The following is a 21,055-nucleotide window of genomic DNA, read 5'->3' on the forward strand; positions in this document are numbered from 1 at the left end:
GTTACTACGACGTCCTCATCTCGCCAAGATGTCATACTGAAATACTGTAGCAGCAACAAGGGAATTCCCACATGTTACAATGAGATACGCACAAAAATATAAAATATTCAATGATGTATTCCGGAACGTTTGCATATATGTGAAGCAGTCCCTCGGTTAACCACCGCACGTGATATTAGCGACAACACACTTAGCTATGCTCTCGTGGTACGATTCAATTATGGAAGGATAACTTGACGATTCACGTTAGTGGGTAAGTTGCAGCCTTGTCAGCAATGGTATCAGACTGATTCCTGTCCAGAATGTGGGGTCGAAGGGAAGTACACTGACTGACAGAGCAAATGCAACACCAAGGAGGAGTGGTTCGAAAGGGATGAAAGTTGGGGAAAAAACAGAGTCGGCACGGAAGAATAATTGATGTTTATTTCAAACCGATATGCAGGTTACACAATGCGCACGGCATCGACTCAGTAGGATGTAGGACCACCGCGAGCGGTGAGTCAATAAGAGTGCGGATGGTGTCCTGAGGGATGGTTCTCCATTCTCTGTCAACCATTTGCCACAGTTGGTCGTCCGTACGAGGCTGGGGCAGAGTTTGCAAACGGCGTCCAATGAGATCCCACACGTGTTCGATTGGTGAGAGATCCGGAGAGTACGCTGGCCACGGAAGCATCTGTACACCTCGTAGAGCCTGTTGGGAGATGCGAGCAGTGTGTGGGCGGGCATTATTCTGCTGAAACAGAGCATTGGGCAGCCCCTGAAGGTACGGGAGTGCCACCGGCCGCAGCACATGCTGCACGTAGCGGTGGGCATTTAACGTGCCTTGAATACGCACTAGAGGTGACGTGGAATCATACGCAATAGCGCCCCAAACCATGATGCCGCGTTGTCTAGCGGTAGGGCGCTCCACAGTTACTGCCGGATTTGACCTTTCTCCACGCCGACGCCACACTCGTCTGCGGTGACTATCACTGACAGAACAGAAGCGTGACTCATCGGAGAACACGACGTTCCGCCATTCCCTCATCCAAGTCGCTCTAGCCCGGCACCATGCCAGGCGTGGACGTCTATGCTGTGGAGTCAATGGTAGTCTTCTGAGCGGACGCCGGGAGTGCAGGCCTCCTTCAACCAATCGACGGGAAATTGTTCTGGTCGATATTGGAACAGCCAGGGTGTCTTGCACATGCTGAAGAATGGCGGTTGACGTGGCGTGCGGGGCTGCCACCGCTTGGCGGTGGATGCGCCGATCCTCGCGTCCTGACGTCACTCGGGCTGCGCCTGGACCCCTCGCACGTGCCACATGTCCCTGCGCCAACCATCTTCGCCACAGGCGCTGCACCGTGGACACATCCCTATGGGTATCGGCCGCGATTTGACGAAGCGACCAACCTGCCCTTCTCAGCCCGATCACCATACCCCTCGTAAAGTCGTCTGTCTGCTGGAAATGCCTCCGTTGACGGCGGCCTGGCATTCTTAGCAATACACGTGTCCTGTGGCACACGACAACACGTTCTACAATGACTGTCGGCTGAGAAATCACGGTACGAAGTGGGCCATTCGCCAACGCCGTGTCCCATTTATCGTTCGCTACGTGCGCAGCACAGCGGCGCATTTCACATCATGAGCATACCTCAGTGACGTCAGTCTACCCTGCAATTGGCATAAAGTTCTGACCACTCCTTCTTGGTGTTGCATTTGCTCTGTCAGTCAGTGTATTTAATGAGGTGCTATTTACGACAGAATTTCCTACAGATAATGGAATCCCTGTGGGAGGGTGTACTCTTCGTAAAGTAGAGATTAATGATTAACAAGGCTTACTTTGAGAGACTGGTGTGTCCAATACAATGTCGTACTGCTTGACGTAGAGGATGAGAATGACGTCTTGACTAAATAACAGACCCAGGGATTAATGAAGCAATTATTGTAACGCTATACATTTATAGCTATTATATATATATATATAATAGATAATAATAGATATAATATAATATATAGCTAATATAAGTGTAAGTGGGAAAAGAATGAACTGTCACTGCGGCGCGTGCAGAAACTTTAGATTATGGAAAAGAAACACTAGTCATTGAACCATTGACGAAAGAGACCTCCATATCGTACAGTTGTACATCACACCCTAAAATACGGCTCACTGGAATTTATCAGCGTACTTTCCGCACTTGCCCATAGTTATCAACAAGTGAGATGGCAGTCATAGATCTAATCATTATATTCTAAATGTAATATTAACGTTCGGCACTGACCCTGTAGCGCTGAGACTGAAGATGCCACTATCTCACCTACAAATGTGGCAACACGAAATACAGCCATTTGTTGTGGTCACGATGGGCAGGTAGCGACTGACACGCCGCCATCTGCACTATCAGATCCTGCAAACAGCAGTCAGTCTCGGCGTCTCTCCAGCCGAGTTCCAATCTACGTATCGTCCTGAACAAAACGACTAGTGTGGTAGGAATCATGACACATGTCTGTAGCATGTAGCTGCGGCCAAAACGATTTTTAGATATTGCAGGTGTGAATGAAAAAATACGCATTTTCGGTGTCTGTCGAAAGTTGTTGTGTCTTAGATTAGTATCACTAGAGTTTTTCCTGAACTAAAGTCACGTTTCGACGCTGAGTATTAATCATTAAATTTCCCAGGTGGATGAGTTATTTAATAATAATTTTATTAATTGATCTGACATCCCAGTAACTACTCTTATGATATTTGGAGATGCCAAGGTACCATAACTTTGTTTTTCAGGAGTTCTTTTACGTACTGGTAAATCTGCTGGCACGAGTATTTCAGCACTGGAGTGAGCCAGGATCGAACCCGCCAACTTGGACTCCAACGGACAGAATTCTACCATCTGAGGTATTCAGAGTGACAAAGAGTTATTTCATTCTATTTAGACACTTATCATAACACGGTATACCGGATACTAATCTAAGGGAGAATAATGACTATGTTCCCTTAATTTATAATTGTTAGGTTTTTCAGTCTTCCGAAACTAATTCAAATAAATAAATTTATAGACTGCCTGTAAAAGAAAACATATGCTATACCTGATAAACAAAAACTTAATTAAAGTATAATGAAATAAAATGAGTAAAATAGAATTAAAATAAAATTGATAGACTGGGTTGCAAAAAGAAGAACTTTAAAATCAATTGTATTACTTTTGCAGATGATATGGCCTTGTTTGCTAAAACAATGGAGGAAGCAAGAGAGAAAATCCTTGAACTAGAGAAACAAGCAGGTAAAGTAGGTCTTCCTTTCTCTTTTGAAAAAACCAAAATCATGGCAAACAACAAACACCCACGTAAATACCTCAAAGTCTAAGAATAAAAGATTGAATTAGAATTCAAATATCTCACATAATGGATTAGTTGGAATGCTGCGTTATGCACAGCAATGGAATCCAGGAGAAATAAACTTGAACTAGTCTTCCAATTAACAAAAATATACAAGAAATCCCTTTCATGGGGTCCGAAATTAAACACTATAAAACAGTAATTAAACCTGAGCACTATACGCTGCAGAAACACTAAACATGAATTTCAAAGGCCGGATGGAGAAACTCGAGTTAACAGAAACGAAAATGTTAAGAAAGATCATTGGACCAAAATTTCAGGATAATACATCGAGAATGAAACACTCTACAAGAAAATTGAAATACTCTCAGATACTATGCGAAAAAGAAAGATATTATTTTACGGTAATCTTCCTAGAATGGATTGTAATAGATTAACCAAATAATATTTGACTTCTTCCGTAACCGCAAAACAAAACCCAACTGGTTTATAGAAACTGAAAAAGCTCTAGTAGAATTACAATTTACAGAAAATTCACTATTCGATTGAACAGCTAAAATAATAACTTAAGACGAAAATATAAGGTTCTAAGAGAAATCTACATTAATAGCCAAACCTATTACCTCGGAATACGAGAGGAAACGAAGATTAGAAAGAATGAAGAAATGCTGGGCACTAAGAAAAGGACAGAACACAGAGGAATCATTGATTCAACGTATCGCAAAGAGGGTAAAACGAAAGAAGGAGTAGAATGACATTTTCCGTTCTTGAAAGAACATCATCATATCACAGTAAAAAGTATTAAGAAATGTGTATACATTTACGTTTAAATTTTGTTCAAATCCTTAAAATCTTAAAATTTGGAAATTATATTAATGAAGGCCCCACATTTTTCCATTCTATCATAGAAGGCATTAAATGTTTATACATTACTAAATATTTTTGAGAGTTATGTGATAGAATTTGATGATCTTTCAAGAACGAAACACGTCTTTCTATTTTAATAAGGTTATTTATTTTCCAGGTATAATTCTGTTACCATATTTTAATAAGGTTCTTTATTTTCCAGGTATAATTCTGTTACCATATTTTAATAAGGTTCTTTATTTTCCGGGTATAATTCTGTTACCATATTTTAATAAGGTTCTTTATTTTCCAGGTATAATTCCGTTACCATATTTGAATAAGGTTCTTTATTTTCCAGGTATAATTCTGTTACCATATTTTTTTCTTTCTCAGGTTAGTTTATAATTTATTCGTTTAAAATTAGTTTCGGCAGGCTGAAGAACCTAACAGTTGTAAATTAACTGAGTTGAAACTGAAAAGAAATGGTTGCAGGTATCACAAAAAATAAAACATGTTCCCTTAGCCCTTCAGATAAGCAATAACAATATTTGAAGTGAGTGACGCGGTAATGTTTGAAAGTACATGAAGTGGTTGGTTTGGCTGGCAACACAGAACAGTCTCGAAGAATGTAATAAAAACGTTCCAGTCTGTGAGACATTCAACAACTTTAATTGCAAATTAAAACACTATAAGCATACCCGTAAAAATCACGTATTATATACAGAGAATGCCATGTTTCATTGTACATGAACATCTTCAGATTCTATCATATCACTAAATTATGTGCATATATGTACAGGTATAGTTTACGTAGTATAAACTTGTCAATGATATTGAGTTAGGTAATAATATGAACCACATGTGAGCAAAAAATGATTGTATGGGAAACGACCAACACCGTATAATGAAATATTTTGTACTTTATGTACACTGCCGAAGACACGTCCGTTGTCACCTCACACTATAACAGATCTGTGAACCTGGGAGAGGAGCGATTTTGAGTTTAGCTAACAGTTTCTCGGGGAGGGGCACAGGTAGGGGAGGGGCGCGTGTAATGATCTGGATCTTTCCTATTCTTTGGAGGAGAGCAGGTTGAAGCCTTCATCCTAGAGCTAGCAACTGTAACCTGGAGAGATTTGGTGGGGTGGAGATATTAGGGGCGGAGCGTTGTGAAACTTTCTTCAGCTATCTTCTAGTAATAATGTATGCTGCATTATGAATAAATGCAAGTTTATGGTGTGGGTTTAATAAATTAGATATTGAAATAGAGTGCACCTACTAAACGTTATTTTTAATGTTAACTTATGTTCTGACTACATGAAACATTTACTTTTTAAATTTACTATTAATATTATTATTATTACAATAGGGGCTGTCTGGCCTAGGCGGTAAAGGAGTGCTTAGTTCACCCGGAAGGACGTGGGTTCGAATCCCCGTCAGGAAGTCTTAAAATTTAAGAAAAAAGAGTTCCACTTCCAGAGGTGCACATGGGCCTGAGATTCAATCAGCCTACACCAAAAATTAGTACCAGGTTAATTCCTGGGGGTTCATATCATCACCTAACTCCATATCATTGACAAGTTTACACTACGTAAACTATACTGTACACATATGCACACACTTTAGTGATTTGATAGAATCTGAGGATGTTCTGGTAAAACGAAACATGTCATTCTTTATATAAAATTGATTTTTACAAGTATGCTTATAGTGTTTTAATTTGCACCCGAAATTGTTGTGTGTCTGACAGACTGGAAAGTTTTTATTACATTTAATAAGTCGACACTGAAAATATAGTTCCTTTCTTAACAAAAAAAATCACGAAGGAATCATGAACGAGTATAGCACTCATCTTACGAGAGCAAATTAACATTATCTGGTAATTTCAGACATCTAACATTTACGAAGCTACATTTGCTTATGATTTTCTCTGAGCTGGAATAACTTCTTCACCATTTCTTACTTCATTATATCAAAGTGTCCTGTATATTCAGTTGACATTCATTCCACTCCGACTTTTATTCATGGCAGTGAGTGTGTCTCCACCCCCTCATTAAGCATACACGCTCGCTACCTCTAGGTCATCAGCGCATTCTCTTGCCAACTTGGCATTACACACAATAATTTTAATTGCAATATGTTGCATGTTATTATGCTTTTGGTAAGCATTGACGCATATGTAGTAACACAGTGAAAACACGGTACCGAGAAGGAGTAATACCAGAAACTTAACAGTCGTAAGGAAGGTCGTTTGGGAGACTAGAAACAGAATGTATTACGCATGTGGCGCATGTACATGAATAGCACAAAGTCTGATATCTGATGATGTCTACACACCAATCTGTGATGTCACCAAAGCCTATATTCTGGCTTGAGAATAACCAAATACAGTGAGAGTCTTCTACCACTTTGAATACAGTTTTAGGCCACACTTCGCACTCTCGCATTTATAGACAACCTACAAACATCGGGCCATGCCTTTGTGCACATACTACTGAGGTAACTAAGTAGGCTACGCTGCGTACAAATCTAACGGCATTATGCCATAGATTTGGGAGTAGTAGCGTTCCTCAATGAACTCGTTAGCCTTTCGCAACAGCGAATTAAACCTTTATAGACGTGGAAGTGTGCATTAGGTCTACGCGAAGCGTACTCGATAAACTGCAATCTTGCGGTGACAACCTATGTTCCTCGTTAGAACCTGCAGTGAATTCGAGAGCGACCGAATCACCGCAGGTGCTGTTTTCTTTCTTTGTTACGTCGCAGGCATGCTGTTTCAGTGACTGGATGTTTACGATGCCCTGAAAAGGGCCGCTTGATGACCAGCTCTGGACGGGAACCGTATGGCCGGTGCAAGGGTCTTGAGGTACGTGAACACAAGTTCGCTAACGCAGTATGTGTTTGAAATGGTGACCTTGATTAATGCATATTTGGACTGAGACTCTGGCTTGCTGAACCATGTTAGGTGCGACGGACCTGGAGGCCTCCGTAACTAGATTTCGACGGCTTTGAGGTACTTCCGGCTGTTGTGCGTAGACTACTCTTTTTAAGTGGCCTCACAGGAAGAAGTCCAATGGTCTTAAATAGGGCGATGTCTAACAGACTGGAAGGTTTTTATTACATTTAATAAGTCGACACTGAAAATATGATTTTTTCTTAACAAATAGAAGTCTCGAAGAAATCATGAATGAGTATAGCACTCATCTTACGAGAGCAAAAGTCAGTGTAGCATTCAGGTGGTCGCGGATGACTGCTCAATTGTGAGGTAGAGCTCCTTGATGCTGAAACCACATGGTAACACTCTGCCCTAGAAGCGCATCATCTAACAACAGTGGTAATTAATGGCGGAGAAAACGTAGGTAGCCGTAGCGGGCTTCTGTCAAATGGGCCTCAAAGAAATTTGGACCAATTAGATGGTTACCCAAAATACTACACCAAACATCGTACTTTAAAGGCTTCCTCTATTATCCAGTCAACGCTCCAATAATGCATGTAGTGGCGATTCACGGTACCATTATTGTGAAACTGTGAGTCGTTCGAACACAAGATTTTCGAAATGAACGCCCCATCATTTGCCATTTGCCTCAGTATCCATTCGCAAAAGTTTATCCGAGCTCCGATATCTGCCCCGTGGAGCTCCTGGTGTATTTGCAGATAGAGGTTGAAAGCGCCTGTCGTGCAAGATACGTGCTACAAACGATTGGCTGATATTAGCCTGTTGTGTCATTCCCTGTGTACTCGCATGCGGGTTATCCGAGGTAGCGTTCAGCACAACCTCTGCACTAGCTGGAGAAGTCACATGCCTCTCTAACTGGTAGCAGTCGGGGGAGTGACCCTGCTGTACGCGAACGGCGTTCCACATTACTAAATGTGCTGCGGCCGGTGGAAATCTCTCTTGGTAAATGCGTCGTGCTTGTAGTGCGGTCACGCTTCAAAAACCGTAATGTAGTAATTTTCAGCATTCCTCTCATATTTCACAATATCAGATCATTTGGCACATTATCGTTTGACAGATAGATTCATTTCGTAACCCCTGGATGCATACATATCTTTACAACGATCTTACTGCGATGGCATCATCTGACGTTACCTTAACCCTTATTTTTATACTAATGTGTAGTAAGCCAAGTTTAACGACAAGATGCCCTTTCCCGCGCTAACACAATGTAGAGAGATGTATTCGCTACTGCGTTCTTGTGATATGTTGTACGTAAATGAATGTAGAGGAATTAACTAATCGCGGCTAATACTCCCAGCCCGACCAGGAATCGAACCCGAAGTCCTTTGAACCAAAGGTCTATACGATACTCATTCAGGCAAACAGCCGGGCATGTACGGTACATAATGTGTTGGAAATTTTGCCATGAAATAATAGGATGAGAGATGAGACCAAAAGTATTTTTGTGACTGAAGTGCTACATTTTGCATAGTATTTCCATCGATCCAGGAAGCTTCAAAGTGAAGCTTGCAAACCTCTTACTAATCATTTTCCGGGAAGAGTGGATCAAACGGTAGAGTGGTGGCTTTCTCCACCCAGGTTGGCATTCCGCCTGCTCAAATGCGCCTGACTCGTGTAAGTAGATTTAACGATAGATAGAAGTACGCTTGCAGGACAAAATTCTGGCTCCTGGGCATTTCCAGAAGCTGTAAATATAGCTAGTACGACATAAAGACAAGTGCTTTTATTATTTAAAAATGTATCCAACCCGCGGATTATCTACGTATCGAGCGAGTTGGCATCGTAATGTAGATCATGTAGCTGTTAGCTTGTATTCGGAAGACGGGAGTCCGAATCCCACTGTCGGCAACCAGCGCTGAAGATGGTGTTTCTGTGGTTTCATATTTTCATACCAGGCAAATGCCTGGTCTGTACCTTAATTCAGGCCACGGTCGCTTCCTCCCTAATTCTAGCCCTGCTTTAGCCCATCGTAGCCGTACGACCTGTCTGTTTCGGTGCGATGTAAAACAAATAGTTTATCGTCGTTGCCGGGAAAAAACCTCCGATGTGATAATATTTTTGGAGATAAACTGACCCGCAGCACATACATTATGAAGAGCGAGAATGCTTTGACAATATTCACACAATATTGCACCTTAGATGACAGAACCTCACTGGTCATAGTTCTAAGCTAAAATATTTCACATAGGAGGTTTTCCCCGGCACCGACGTTATCTACTATTGTTGAATGTAGCATTTAAGTATCACCGCAAAAATACAGAGAAGTGAGCTGGAGCTCTTCGGCCTCAAACCACACTTGATGTCTTATTGCGAGTGGCACACCTTGTAATGTTTCAGGGAAGGATTCCACAAGAAACACTTTAAAACGTCTACCGTCAAAGTGATTTACTTAGGCATCATCGGATAAAGAATTTCCTGTACAAAATTTAATTCACTCATCCCAAGGAATAACAAGATAAGTAAAAAAAATGTTCTCAGGGGAAGTATTTTTTTTTTTGTTTAATAACGCGAAATTACCGGTCCACCAAATGTTTTCAAACCATTCTGCGTTATATGAAAAGCCTTTTTAAATAATGGTTTTGGTTAGATTTTGTTTAATTCAAAAAATGAATGAAGTATCTGCTTAGAATCGTGAATGAAAGCGACTTGTCCTATACTGACCAGGCACTATTTTCTGGTGTGGACCACTCAGAACCAAAGTGGAGTAAGTCACATTTGTGTATTGTTAGCTAGTAAGATTTAACAGAACCAGCTGGGTAAATACACTATCAATAATTCATATACATGATAATAATGTCCACGTCCACCACAACCACAGAAAATGCATTACACATAAGGCAAACCAACTTATCTGGTTGAAGCCACTTTTATTAACAATATTCAGAATATTAACAGTATAACCCGACTTATCTGGGTCTTACCGGTAAATGTTTTGTATTCTTGAATTATCTGGAAGTAAAATTGGGCTATTTCTTCAATATTATAACGAAATGAGTAATGTTGTTAGCAGTTGCGGTGGGCTCTCAGGAGCACATGAGCACGTGAACACCCAGTTGTAACGCATATTCACGCATCCATGGATCCCGGCAATTCAAAATTGTTTCCTTTTTGCGATATGATTTCGTCAATCGATCGAAAGCATTCGACTTATATCGAACTCTGTTACAATGACAGCTGTTCGTATCGACTGACAATGCCACGGAGCTCACTGGAGATTTTGCTACGAACCTTAAGACTATATTTATTTATTTTTATTTATTTGATCTATTGTTTAACAGGCATTTCCGCCCACTTACAGAACATTCCCATTTCTTATTTCTAATTTTATAAATAATTTACAATAAAAATTAAAATATAAACCTAATATTATACTTATGAACTATGGACAGTGGTAAGTGTGTGTTTCAAATTATTTTAATTCCTCCTAAAATATACATTATTAATCTAAATTAATCTAAGGACTAAATTATTCATGGTACACAATAATGCTACTCTATTTACTTTATGTCTTCTCTCTGTGCGAGTTCCCTTCTGACTGACCTTAACAAGATACTCTCGTCGTGAAATATGTCCACGTTTGGCATTTTATTAATTAACTGACATATTCTGTTTAATGGTGAATTCATTTGGTGATTTGTGTTTGACCTTTTAACAAAGAAAATTAAATTATTTCTATTGCTTCCAAACGGTGCATATAAATTTATTTGGTGGAGTAACTCTCGGTTATCTGCTTTACCTTTGAGAATTCTATGTAGGTATTTTACACAGGTTAATGTTCTCCTCGTATGCAACCTATCTATCCCAAAATTTGTTATTAAGTCACTGTATGCAACATATTTTGCACTAGTTTTAGAGATACAGAAATACAGATATCTTAGAAATTTAGCTTGAACATTTTCTCTTTCTTTTATACGTTTGATACATGATGGATTCCAGACTATAGAGGCATATTCTATTACTGTTCTAACTAGTGAATTGTATACCGGTATTATCGCTTTGATATTTTAGAATTTGTTTGTGCTTCTCATTAGAAATCCTAGGTTCCTATAGGCCTTATTTACGGCGTTATTTATGTGTATATTGAACTGAAGTTTACTATCAAATATCACTCCTAAATCCTTCTTTTCTTCAACTCGTTTTAGGCTGATACCGTTCATTTCATAAGAATGGATTTTTGGTTGTCTTTTTCTAGTAAATGTCATTGATTCACATTTCTTAACATTGAATTGAAAGGAATTGTGTTTTCCCCTTTCAAGCAGTGCTGTGAGGTCTTGTTGTAATTTTTCGCTATCTTTGTTTGAACTAATCTGCCTGTAAATTTTCACGTCATCGGCATATAACTGAAATTTAGAATTCTTCAACACAGAGCCAATATCGTTAACAAACAGAATGAACAACAGTGGACCTAATTTTGAACCTTGGTTTATGGATGAAGCTACCCCTTTGAAACTAACAAATTGAAATCTATTCCTGAAGTAGGAGTTAAAGAATTCGACTAGTTCAGGGCTAAAACTAAAACTGCGAAGCTTGTTTAGAAGTTTACGATGATCAATCCTATCGAATGCTTTTATCATGTCCGTGTATATGACATCCACTTGCCCTCCTTGATCTAAAATAGATGACACATATTTTGTAAAGTTTACTAAATTCGAACTTGTTGATCTCCCTTGCATAAAGCCATGTTGTTGCTCTATGATGACTTTCTCAACTTGTCGATAGATATTGCAGTAAAGTATATCCTCAAACACTTTGCATAAGACCGATAGTATTGATACTGGTCTACTGTATAGTTTCGATATTACCATCTTTGTGAATTGGACACACTCTTGCTATCTTCCACAAATCAGGAAATGTTTTTTGTTGCAGCGATTTGTTAATAATTATACAAAGTGGATATGCAAGAGTGTCTCCGCATCCTTTCACTACATATTGGGGTATATTATCTGGACCAGCACTTCTTTTAGATTGTAATCTTTTTATAGCACATTTAACATCATCAACAGATACCACTGCATGCGCAAGGAGATGACGTCATGGTTTATGCAGAGATATATCATTAAGCGAGGAGCACGGTAAGGAATGTGCCTTTCCGTCTACAACCACTCTCAAACCAGAGATAGACCACAAGGGCCCGCCACCTCCCCTATTACTGTTGGCCACAGCACCCAGAAGTTACTATTGCATTACATCGCTGGAAGATTTCGCTAGTAGCTAATTCTGAACAGGTTTTCGTAATCACGGGATCAGAAAGCCAGAGCCTCAGCCAAAGCCTGAGCGACTCAGCCCGGCAGTCGTAATTTTACTTTTCTTGTACACTCACAGAGTAGTCTCGGGAAAATGCATCCTCGGTTATAAGGGTTCCACCATATTATGAGTAGAGAAGCAACCGTACAAGGAACTTTTAGTGAAATGATTTAAGTAAGTGATTTTGTACTTATTTGCGTTCTACTTTGGTATATTTCAGGCGTGAACACAAATTTTGTTGTGAACCCCCTGAAAATTTGTTCACGAGCCGCCGCTGGTTGTTAGTGTCAAAGGATAGAGAGCATTGACCTTATTAGGTTATTGTAAAAATTAAAAAAAAAGGTTTTTCCCCGGGATGAGTGAATTAGATAACTCTGATAGCAATGCTCAGTACTATCGTGTACATTCTCTTAGACCCAGATGTGCTCATTATTACTTAAGAGTAGACGTAGCTTAATCCGTAAACAAAATCTTAACAACGTGCTTCATGCAGTCCATTAAGTGCATTTTGTCTTATTAGATGACTGCTGCCATGTGACATTGCCAGCAAAAGTCGGAGTGTCACATGGCTGGCGTATTATTTGTAATCCATGATACAATTCTGAGACCCTCATATCAATAGTTCCTCAGACCTCGTTTGATAAGCTGAATATCCAACATGGAGGTTTAGTTGAAATACATGAAGCCACGACACGTACACCATGAGCTGGGCTGAGTAAAATCGCATCCATTTGGTATATGCTCCGAAAGACCACTGAACGAAGCGCACTTCAGCTGAGTGTGTTGATAGATGCTGTTGATTCTCATGGAGCATTAAACTGCTAGAAGTGCCCGGTTCCTTTGCGTTGGCTGGAGGACTCTTTCACGGACTCTCTTTGGCCACATCGACCATATACTCCTAAGTGAACAGATCAGACACACTGATGTGTCTTCCCCACGTATATTAACATGTTAACCTCCTCTGTCCTAAGATATCTATCGATATCAGTGACAGTACTCTGCCAGTACCACGAACACAGTTATACTTTTTATTGCTAGTGGTTTAACGTCACACAAACACATCGAAGGTATTCATTGGCATAACGATGGGAAGGAGTTAGGATTGGGAAGGTAGCAGCCATCGACTTAATTTTTTTTGCTAGGGGCTTTACGTCGCACCGACACAGTTGACTTAATTAAGGTACAGCCGCACCATTTGCATGGTGTAAAATTGGGAAACCACGAGAAACCAACTTCAGGACTGCTGCCGACGGTGGGATTCGAAACTACCATCTCCCGAACGCGAGCTCACAGCTATCCGATCCGAACCGCTACGAATGAAAGACTTGCCAGTACTGTAGTTCAGGCACGTTGAAAGCAACAATGCTATCTAGTGAAATCGTAGGTGTGGTTGCCTAATCTAATAAAATATTGTACCGCACCTTGAGGATTTGTAGAGCGTAGGGAAAGCGACGAAGAACTGTCAAATCTTCACCATTCCCAAACATTTTAGTAGCTACGTAGTTGAGTTATTGAACAACATTTACTTTTGTATTTTCGAAACAATAAATTGCATTTAATATAGTAGATATAAATGTCTGTAAATTGTCAAACATTTTCTCACACCGAGTTTGTTCGTCCGGTTGAATTACAAAAACTGATCATTCGTATTGAGTATCACCACAGTCCAACTTACTAGGGTGTGATAGATGATCCTTGGGTAATCACATTCCCTCCATAACAATGACTCTAGCGGATAATACGAATCAATACGAATCAATTACACAAACAATAAATGCATTTTAACTGCCTCTGTACGTAGAATTAAACATAATTATGTTGAATTTATCAAAATATCTTTGTATAGACAGAATATTATACGAAAATGAATTCCACTGGACATAACAGGTAATTGTTCTCCAATTTTTTAAATATATTATATTTTTGAAAATATTTCGGCATTTCAAATATTTGATGAAGTATTTCCTTTTATAGTTAAACTAAAGTAATTCCGATTTAGCAGAAAACTTTCATCGACTGGTACGTGAATGCTTACGCTATAGCATCAAGTTCTAAAACTGGTTTTAAGTGCATAATGTTGCTACCAGGAGTGTAGGATTAGTATATTAGATCGGTTGGAGACATTTATTCACCTGGAAGCCGGCTAGAGCTAGATATAGATAGATAGATAGATAGATAGATAGATAGATAGATAGATAGATAGATAAATGTCTTTATTGGCGTAGTTAAGGCCATTAGGCCTTCTCTTACACTAAACCAATTTGTACATAGAATCAAAGTTAACACTACCGTAATTAATACTAAGTATAGCACAGTTAAGGACAATCTAAATATTTTATAACAGAAATAAAATTCCACCCCAGTGAGATAAACATACTTACAACAATAATAATAGGCATAATAATAATCACAGCAATAATAATAATAATAATAATAATAATAATAATAATAATAATAATAATAATAATAATAATAATAATAAATAATAATAATAATAATAGCTAGTAGTAATAATGTACTAACACCATCAGTAAAGGACTAGAAATGCACAGTTCATTCGTATCCTGCTGTACCTCTTAACGCTCTTTTAAATGACCTGGTGGTTGGTATTCCTCTGACGTCATCCGGTAAGCGATTCCATTCTCGGGCGGCAAACACAGAAAATGAGTTATTATATGTTGCAGTTCGATGGTGAGGAATGACGAGCAGGTTTGATGTTTGAGCCCGTGTACCTCTGTTATGAACATTTGAGAAATAATGGAAACGCGAAGAAAGGTAAGTTGGGGAAGATGTAGTAAGGACTCGGTGGAGGAGAGACAGAGTATGATGATTACGACGAACGTGGAGTCGCGACCACTCTAGTTCTAGGAAAGATGATGATACGTGGTCATATTTTCTTAGATTGCATATATACCTCACACATGCGTTTTGAGCGCGTTGTAGCCTTAGGGACAGCAGTGGCCTCACATCATTGAAAACAACACCGCAATAGTCGAAATGTGGCATTACAAGAGCCTCGATTAATTTCTGCTTAAGTTTTATCGGAAATATGTATTTATATTTATATAAAGAATGAAGAGCAGAGAAAACCTTCTGGCAGATATGTGAGATATGTCCAGACCAAGTCATGCGTTCGTCCATGATAACGCCGAGGTTCTTCAATTGTGGTACAAAAGGAATTGCAACATTCTGAAGGATTACTCTCGGCAATGGACGTTTATTGATACTTGCCATTTGATTTTGGTGGCCAAGAAGGATTACTTGTGACTTTGTAGGGTTCAATTGCAGGCCGTGGGCAGCAGACCATTCACTAACAGTCTGTAAGTCAATGCTTAGTAAGTCTATATTTTCCTGAAGGTCTTGTGCTGTAGAGTCTGTGTAGAGTTGTAGGTCGTCAGCGTACATGTGGTATTTGCAATGTCTTAAATTCGATGATATGTCATTCACAAAGAGTGCGAAAAGAAGTGGTCCAAGTACAAGCCTTGAGGGACTCCTCTATTCACTTGACGCCACGATGAAACAATTCCATTATTACCTTTCACACATTGTTGACGTCCGTAAAGATAGGAATGCATCCAAGCAATCGTACTTTGAGAAAAATGTAGAGCCTTCAGTTTTACAAGTAATATGTCAATGTCTACGCTGTCAAAAGCTTTACTGTAATCTAGTAGTACTAGAACTGTGACTCGTCCTCTGTCTATTTCCTGTCGAACGTCCTCAGTCACTTTGAGTAAGGCTGTAGTTGTACTATGTCCTTGTCGGAAACCGGACTGGAAAGGATTAAGGAGACTGTGCGTTTGAAGGCACTCTGACATTTGTTTATGGACTATATATTCTAAGATTTTAGATAAAGCTGATAAAATACATATTGGACGATAGTCTCCCTCGTTCGAAGGCGTTTGACTTTTCGGAAGAGGTAGCACAACAGCCTTCTTCCAGAGAGTTGGATATGTGGAGTATAGAAGAGAGAAATTGATTATATGGGTTAAAGTTGGTAATATAAAATCAAGAATTAGTTTCACCATGTCAGTCCCAATGTCATCAATTCCTTTCGCTTTTGTGCTTATCCTAAGAACTGCTTTCCTGACTTGGAGGGGTGCCACGTGACTGAAATAGAATTTATCTCTGTCAGGGGTGGGGTGTGTATCGTAATGGTTCATAAGTTTCTGTTTGTCGATAGGTCGTACTGCGGAGGAACTAGCAATAAAGTACTCGTTAAGAGCCTCGAGAGGTACTGTAATTTCGTCTTTGTTTTTGTTCTTCGTAAGTCCAAGGTTATTAATAGATTTCCACAATGTCGTCGCTGTTCTACCGTTAGGCGTAATTAAACTGTAAGCGTGCCGCAGTTTAGCATTCCGTATTTGTTGTGTTGTCTTGTTCCGTAACTTCCTATATTCGTCAAAATTTTGTACAGTAGGGTCATTTTTGTATTGTCTGTGGGCGCAGTCTCTTTGTTTCATTAGTTGTCTAATGTCGTCATTTAACCACGGAGAGGGTTCTTTAGATATTCTCGCTCGCCGCTTTGGGGCATGCTTGTCAAATAATTCCGTTACTTTGCTGTTAAAGAAAGTGACTTTGTCGTCTAGTTTGTTATATGTCGTTATGTTATGCCAGGGTATGTTGCTTGCGTCCTGGAAGAGTCTATCTTTATTTATATTTTTCAATGGTCGATAGGTAAAAAATTTCTGGGAGCGTTTCGGTGGCCGGAGGTCATACGAGATGTATATTGCGTCATGTGCAGAAATACCAGGTACAGAGGTTTGACCAACATTGAGAACTCTGTCTGAATTGCTGGTAACTATAAGATCTAACAGAGTGTGCGAATGAGATGTGTGGTGAGTTGGAGAGAGAGGCAAGATGTTCATATTATAGGATTGAAACAATGTTTTAAGTCGCGTGGTTTCGGGAGAAGTTACGTCAATTATGTCCGTATTAAAATCTCCCATAATTATTGTGTGGGGGTAGTCTGGCAGCAGTTCAGTTAAGTCAGCTTCAAAGTCTTCTAAGTGGCCTATATTCGGAGGTTTGTAAACTACTCCTACAAGGGTTTTAATCCCGTTCGCTGTTATTTCTACGAACATGTATTCTGGTTTTCTCTCATACCTGCCTGGTGAATGACCTAACATTTTGGGTTTGAGGCTGGTTAAGAAATAGCCACATACCCCTCCACCTCGCTTGTGTGCGGTCATTTCTCAGAAGCGAGTAGCCTTCAAGTTGACACAAAGAAGACGGGCTCTTATCTGTCAACCATGACTCAGACACTAGTAGGACATGGAAAACAACTGGAGTGAATATTTCTGTAAGCTCATCCATTCGATTGGCAGCTAATAAGCTTTGGCCGTTTATATGACAGACGTGAAGGGCTCTAGGATGTTGCGAGACGAAGTTCTTAAGAATGTTAGCGGTACTTTGGTCAGGATTGGAACTACAGGGTGGGGGGAGCGGGGACAGCGGAAGGAAAGGAGCGGGTACATGGCCTGGTGGCTGCTGAGATAAACAGGTGACGTCAGAGGAATGTCCATTGTGACTCGTGACAGTAACCAACTTGTTAGAATGTAAATCACCAAAATAGACAAATAAACACTAGGGGCTAGGAGAAAATTATCGTTAACTGAAGTACAAGGGTGCAGGTAATGAATTAACTGTGCATAAAATTACCAATATTTTTAAAGGACAACTAAACTAGGGGTGTGTTGTCTTAAATTAATGAAGTATATATGTGACTTCCCCTCTTGGAGAACAATAATTGAACGAGAAATGCAACCATGCAAGCTAAGGGCGCCAATCTTTAAGTTGATGACTTAAAGATAAAAATTTATAATCAAGCTTGGACGGACTCTTATCACAGGGGTGGGGTGATAGTGCACTAATCATTAAGCAGGAGAATTAGAAATCAAAAGGCTAATTAAGGCAGACTGATTAAAGTAAACTAGGAAAATACTATTTATTATATTGAATATAAATGACGACGGTTTAACGAGAACTGAATTTAAAATAGGAAATGAATTTAACAAAAAGTTGAATGACTCTACTTCGCGAAAACTTGCAATATTTTTAACTCGCTTGCTCACCATGTAGTCTTGTTCTGCTGGTCCTTGGAAAGCTTCCATCCTTGTAGCTGGGACATCACCGGTCGTCTTTGAGATATCTTCATCTGCAGCTAAGTACCATTCCTGCCTTGCAAATTGCATCAACCACTAATTGGATGATGGCTTTGAAACTATCACTCCCTGTTATGCTCTATCCCATATATTGGAGATAAGCCCTATGTCATAGTTAGAAAAACCTCCTTGGGTTATGTGGAGAGGATACTCAATTAATAATCCTTCCAACTTTACTGAAAATGTGCACTGAAGTTTCATTTCTATCTAGTTTAATACTACCTATTGTCTTAGACTGGTATAAACTGGTCTAATACAGAGCTGTTCGTACTTCCTGATGAGAGTGGCTATACACCCATCATTCAGAAATTCCGAAGTACCACGTCGTGGTAACGAAGTAATGAATGTAGAAGTAATAAACTATCACACTAGTCCACTATGGTACAACAACCATAAGACAAGTTATCAGACCTAAAGCGAAATACAAGATAGAAGAATAATCAAGAAGATCCAGAAGATTCAAAATGATGACAAGAGCTCCAACACGCCCTTTTATAACCTTTTCTGGCTCGAATTACAGGTCGCTACACGTGGTCCAATCAGTTGACACGTCTCTCCCCACTCCAGATTTTAAAGTTGATGGGTCCCAACCATGATATCAACTGTTCTTCTATTAGCCCTTTCACTCAGTATCCATGGCAACATGACGCTCCTTTGAAAATATAGGCGGTGATCAGTTTGAATTATTCTGGTCGAAATACAGTAGCTGTTCGTTACAACGCTTGAACACGTGCTCGCTTTTCCCAGAATTTGATGTCTAAATTTGTCTTTCCTTCTTCCTCAGTGATGTGGCAAGATAGAGGAAAATCTACTGCAAGTTAAATTTAAACGAATGTCGCAAGAATCTAAGTTAATATTAGGATATTCAGCCCTCGTTTACAAGTCGTAGTTACAAAGTAATGAAATGATAGTGAGCAAATGATCAAACATGAATTATAATAAAATTACATACCAAGATAAATATCATGACGTTAAATTCCTGAATTAATTACACGTAATAAAATTAACATAATTACACTGTGACGTCTGGAACGTTACATATATTACTGTTAAAGTATTAAAACTATTTAAAAAATATTACATTAATACTAATCATAAAAAATAAGAACGCAAATACACGTATTTGGTTAAATTCAAAAGTTAATTAAAATTAAAAATGAAGTGTTAAGAATAGGAAATGTATATACAAATATAGTAATACTGAAATTTCAAAGTTACAGTTCAGAATAGTGGGCAACGGAGTTTCATAACTATGGAAAATAATGCTATCTTAATATTTACAATGTGATGTGTTCCATCCGTGTTGCTCGGATTTTGCTGCCGTCTGGTTTGCGAATGATGACTGTGCAGTCTTTGGTCCACACGTTACGCAGTCCGTGGAGCTTCACTGCTGCACGAAGGATGCTCAGCCGGCAGGTCGTCAGATCTTCCCGGATGGTGACCCCACTTCCTTTAAGCTTCCTCTTATTATGAAACAGTCTGCTGCGATCTCTGTATGACACAAATTTAACTATTATCGGGCGAGGTTTCTGCCCCACCTTCGGACCAACACGGTGGCTGCGCGAAATATCGGTTAACTGAATGTCAGCTCCTATTTTTCGTGCAACATCCAGTACAAGATGGTCAGTGTCTTCCCCTTCAGTCTCAGGCACACCAAACACTCGCAGATTGTCTCTCCTCTGGTACTGCTCGAGGTCATCAGTCCGAGAGATAATTTCTTCTTTAGACGATGTCCTTAGCTCCTCCAAGCTTTGCCTCAATTGTTCAATTTCACTGTCCTTTAAACTGAGTTGTTTTCTAAGTTCCTCATTCAAATTCTTGAACTCGGACAGTGCCTCCTCCACTCAATTTAGAACTTTAGTTTCTATGCTGGCTGCAACCGCATCGGCTAGCACCTTCGCTACGTCCGGCTCCTAGAGTACGCGCCGAATGGTGTCCTCCACGCTAGGGTTGGCGGCACTTCCTCTGGGCTTGGATGCAGGCATAACGCTACTTCACAAAGCAATCAATAATTTAAAGATAATTACGAAACCGTAGCTTTTTCGTATGTGGTACTTAGCTATCAGTTAAACACCCTTTACACACGGAACACAAGCACAGTTTCAATGCGCACTTCACTGTTTTTCCCCTCCTATTTTTACTTTCTCCGGGAGCCTCACAACTCACGTGTTGATATACCATAACGAATTAAAAATTATTGCACCGGGCAAGTTGGCCGTGCGGTTAGGAGCGTGCAGCTGTGAGCTTGCATCCGGGAGATAGTGGGTTCGAATCCCACTGTCGTCAGCGCTGAAGGTGTTTTCCTGTGGTTTCCCATATTTACACCAGGCAAATGCTGGGGCTGTACCTTAATTAAGGCCACGGCTGTTTCCTTCCCATTCCTAGGCTTTTCCTATCCCATCGTCGTCATAATACCTATGTGTGTCGGTGCGACGTAAAGCAAATAGTGAAAACGTACAGTTTCCTGTACAGCTCATTGACAGCATAGGTGCCTTTCTACCCTATTAAAATCAGTTCAAAAGTCGCGTCATTTGTA

The sequence above is a fragment of the Anabrus simplex genome, chromosome 2 (genome assembly GCF_040414725.1).
Source record: "Anabrus simplex isolate iqAnaSimp1 chromosome 2, ASM4041472v1, whole genome shotgun sequence".
NCBI lineage: Eukaryota > Metazoa > Arthropoda > Insecta > Orthoptera > Tettigoniidae > Anabrus > Anabrus simplex.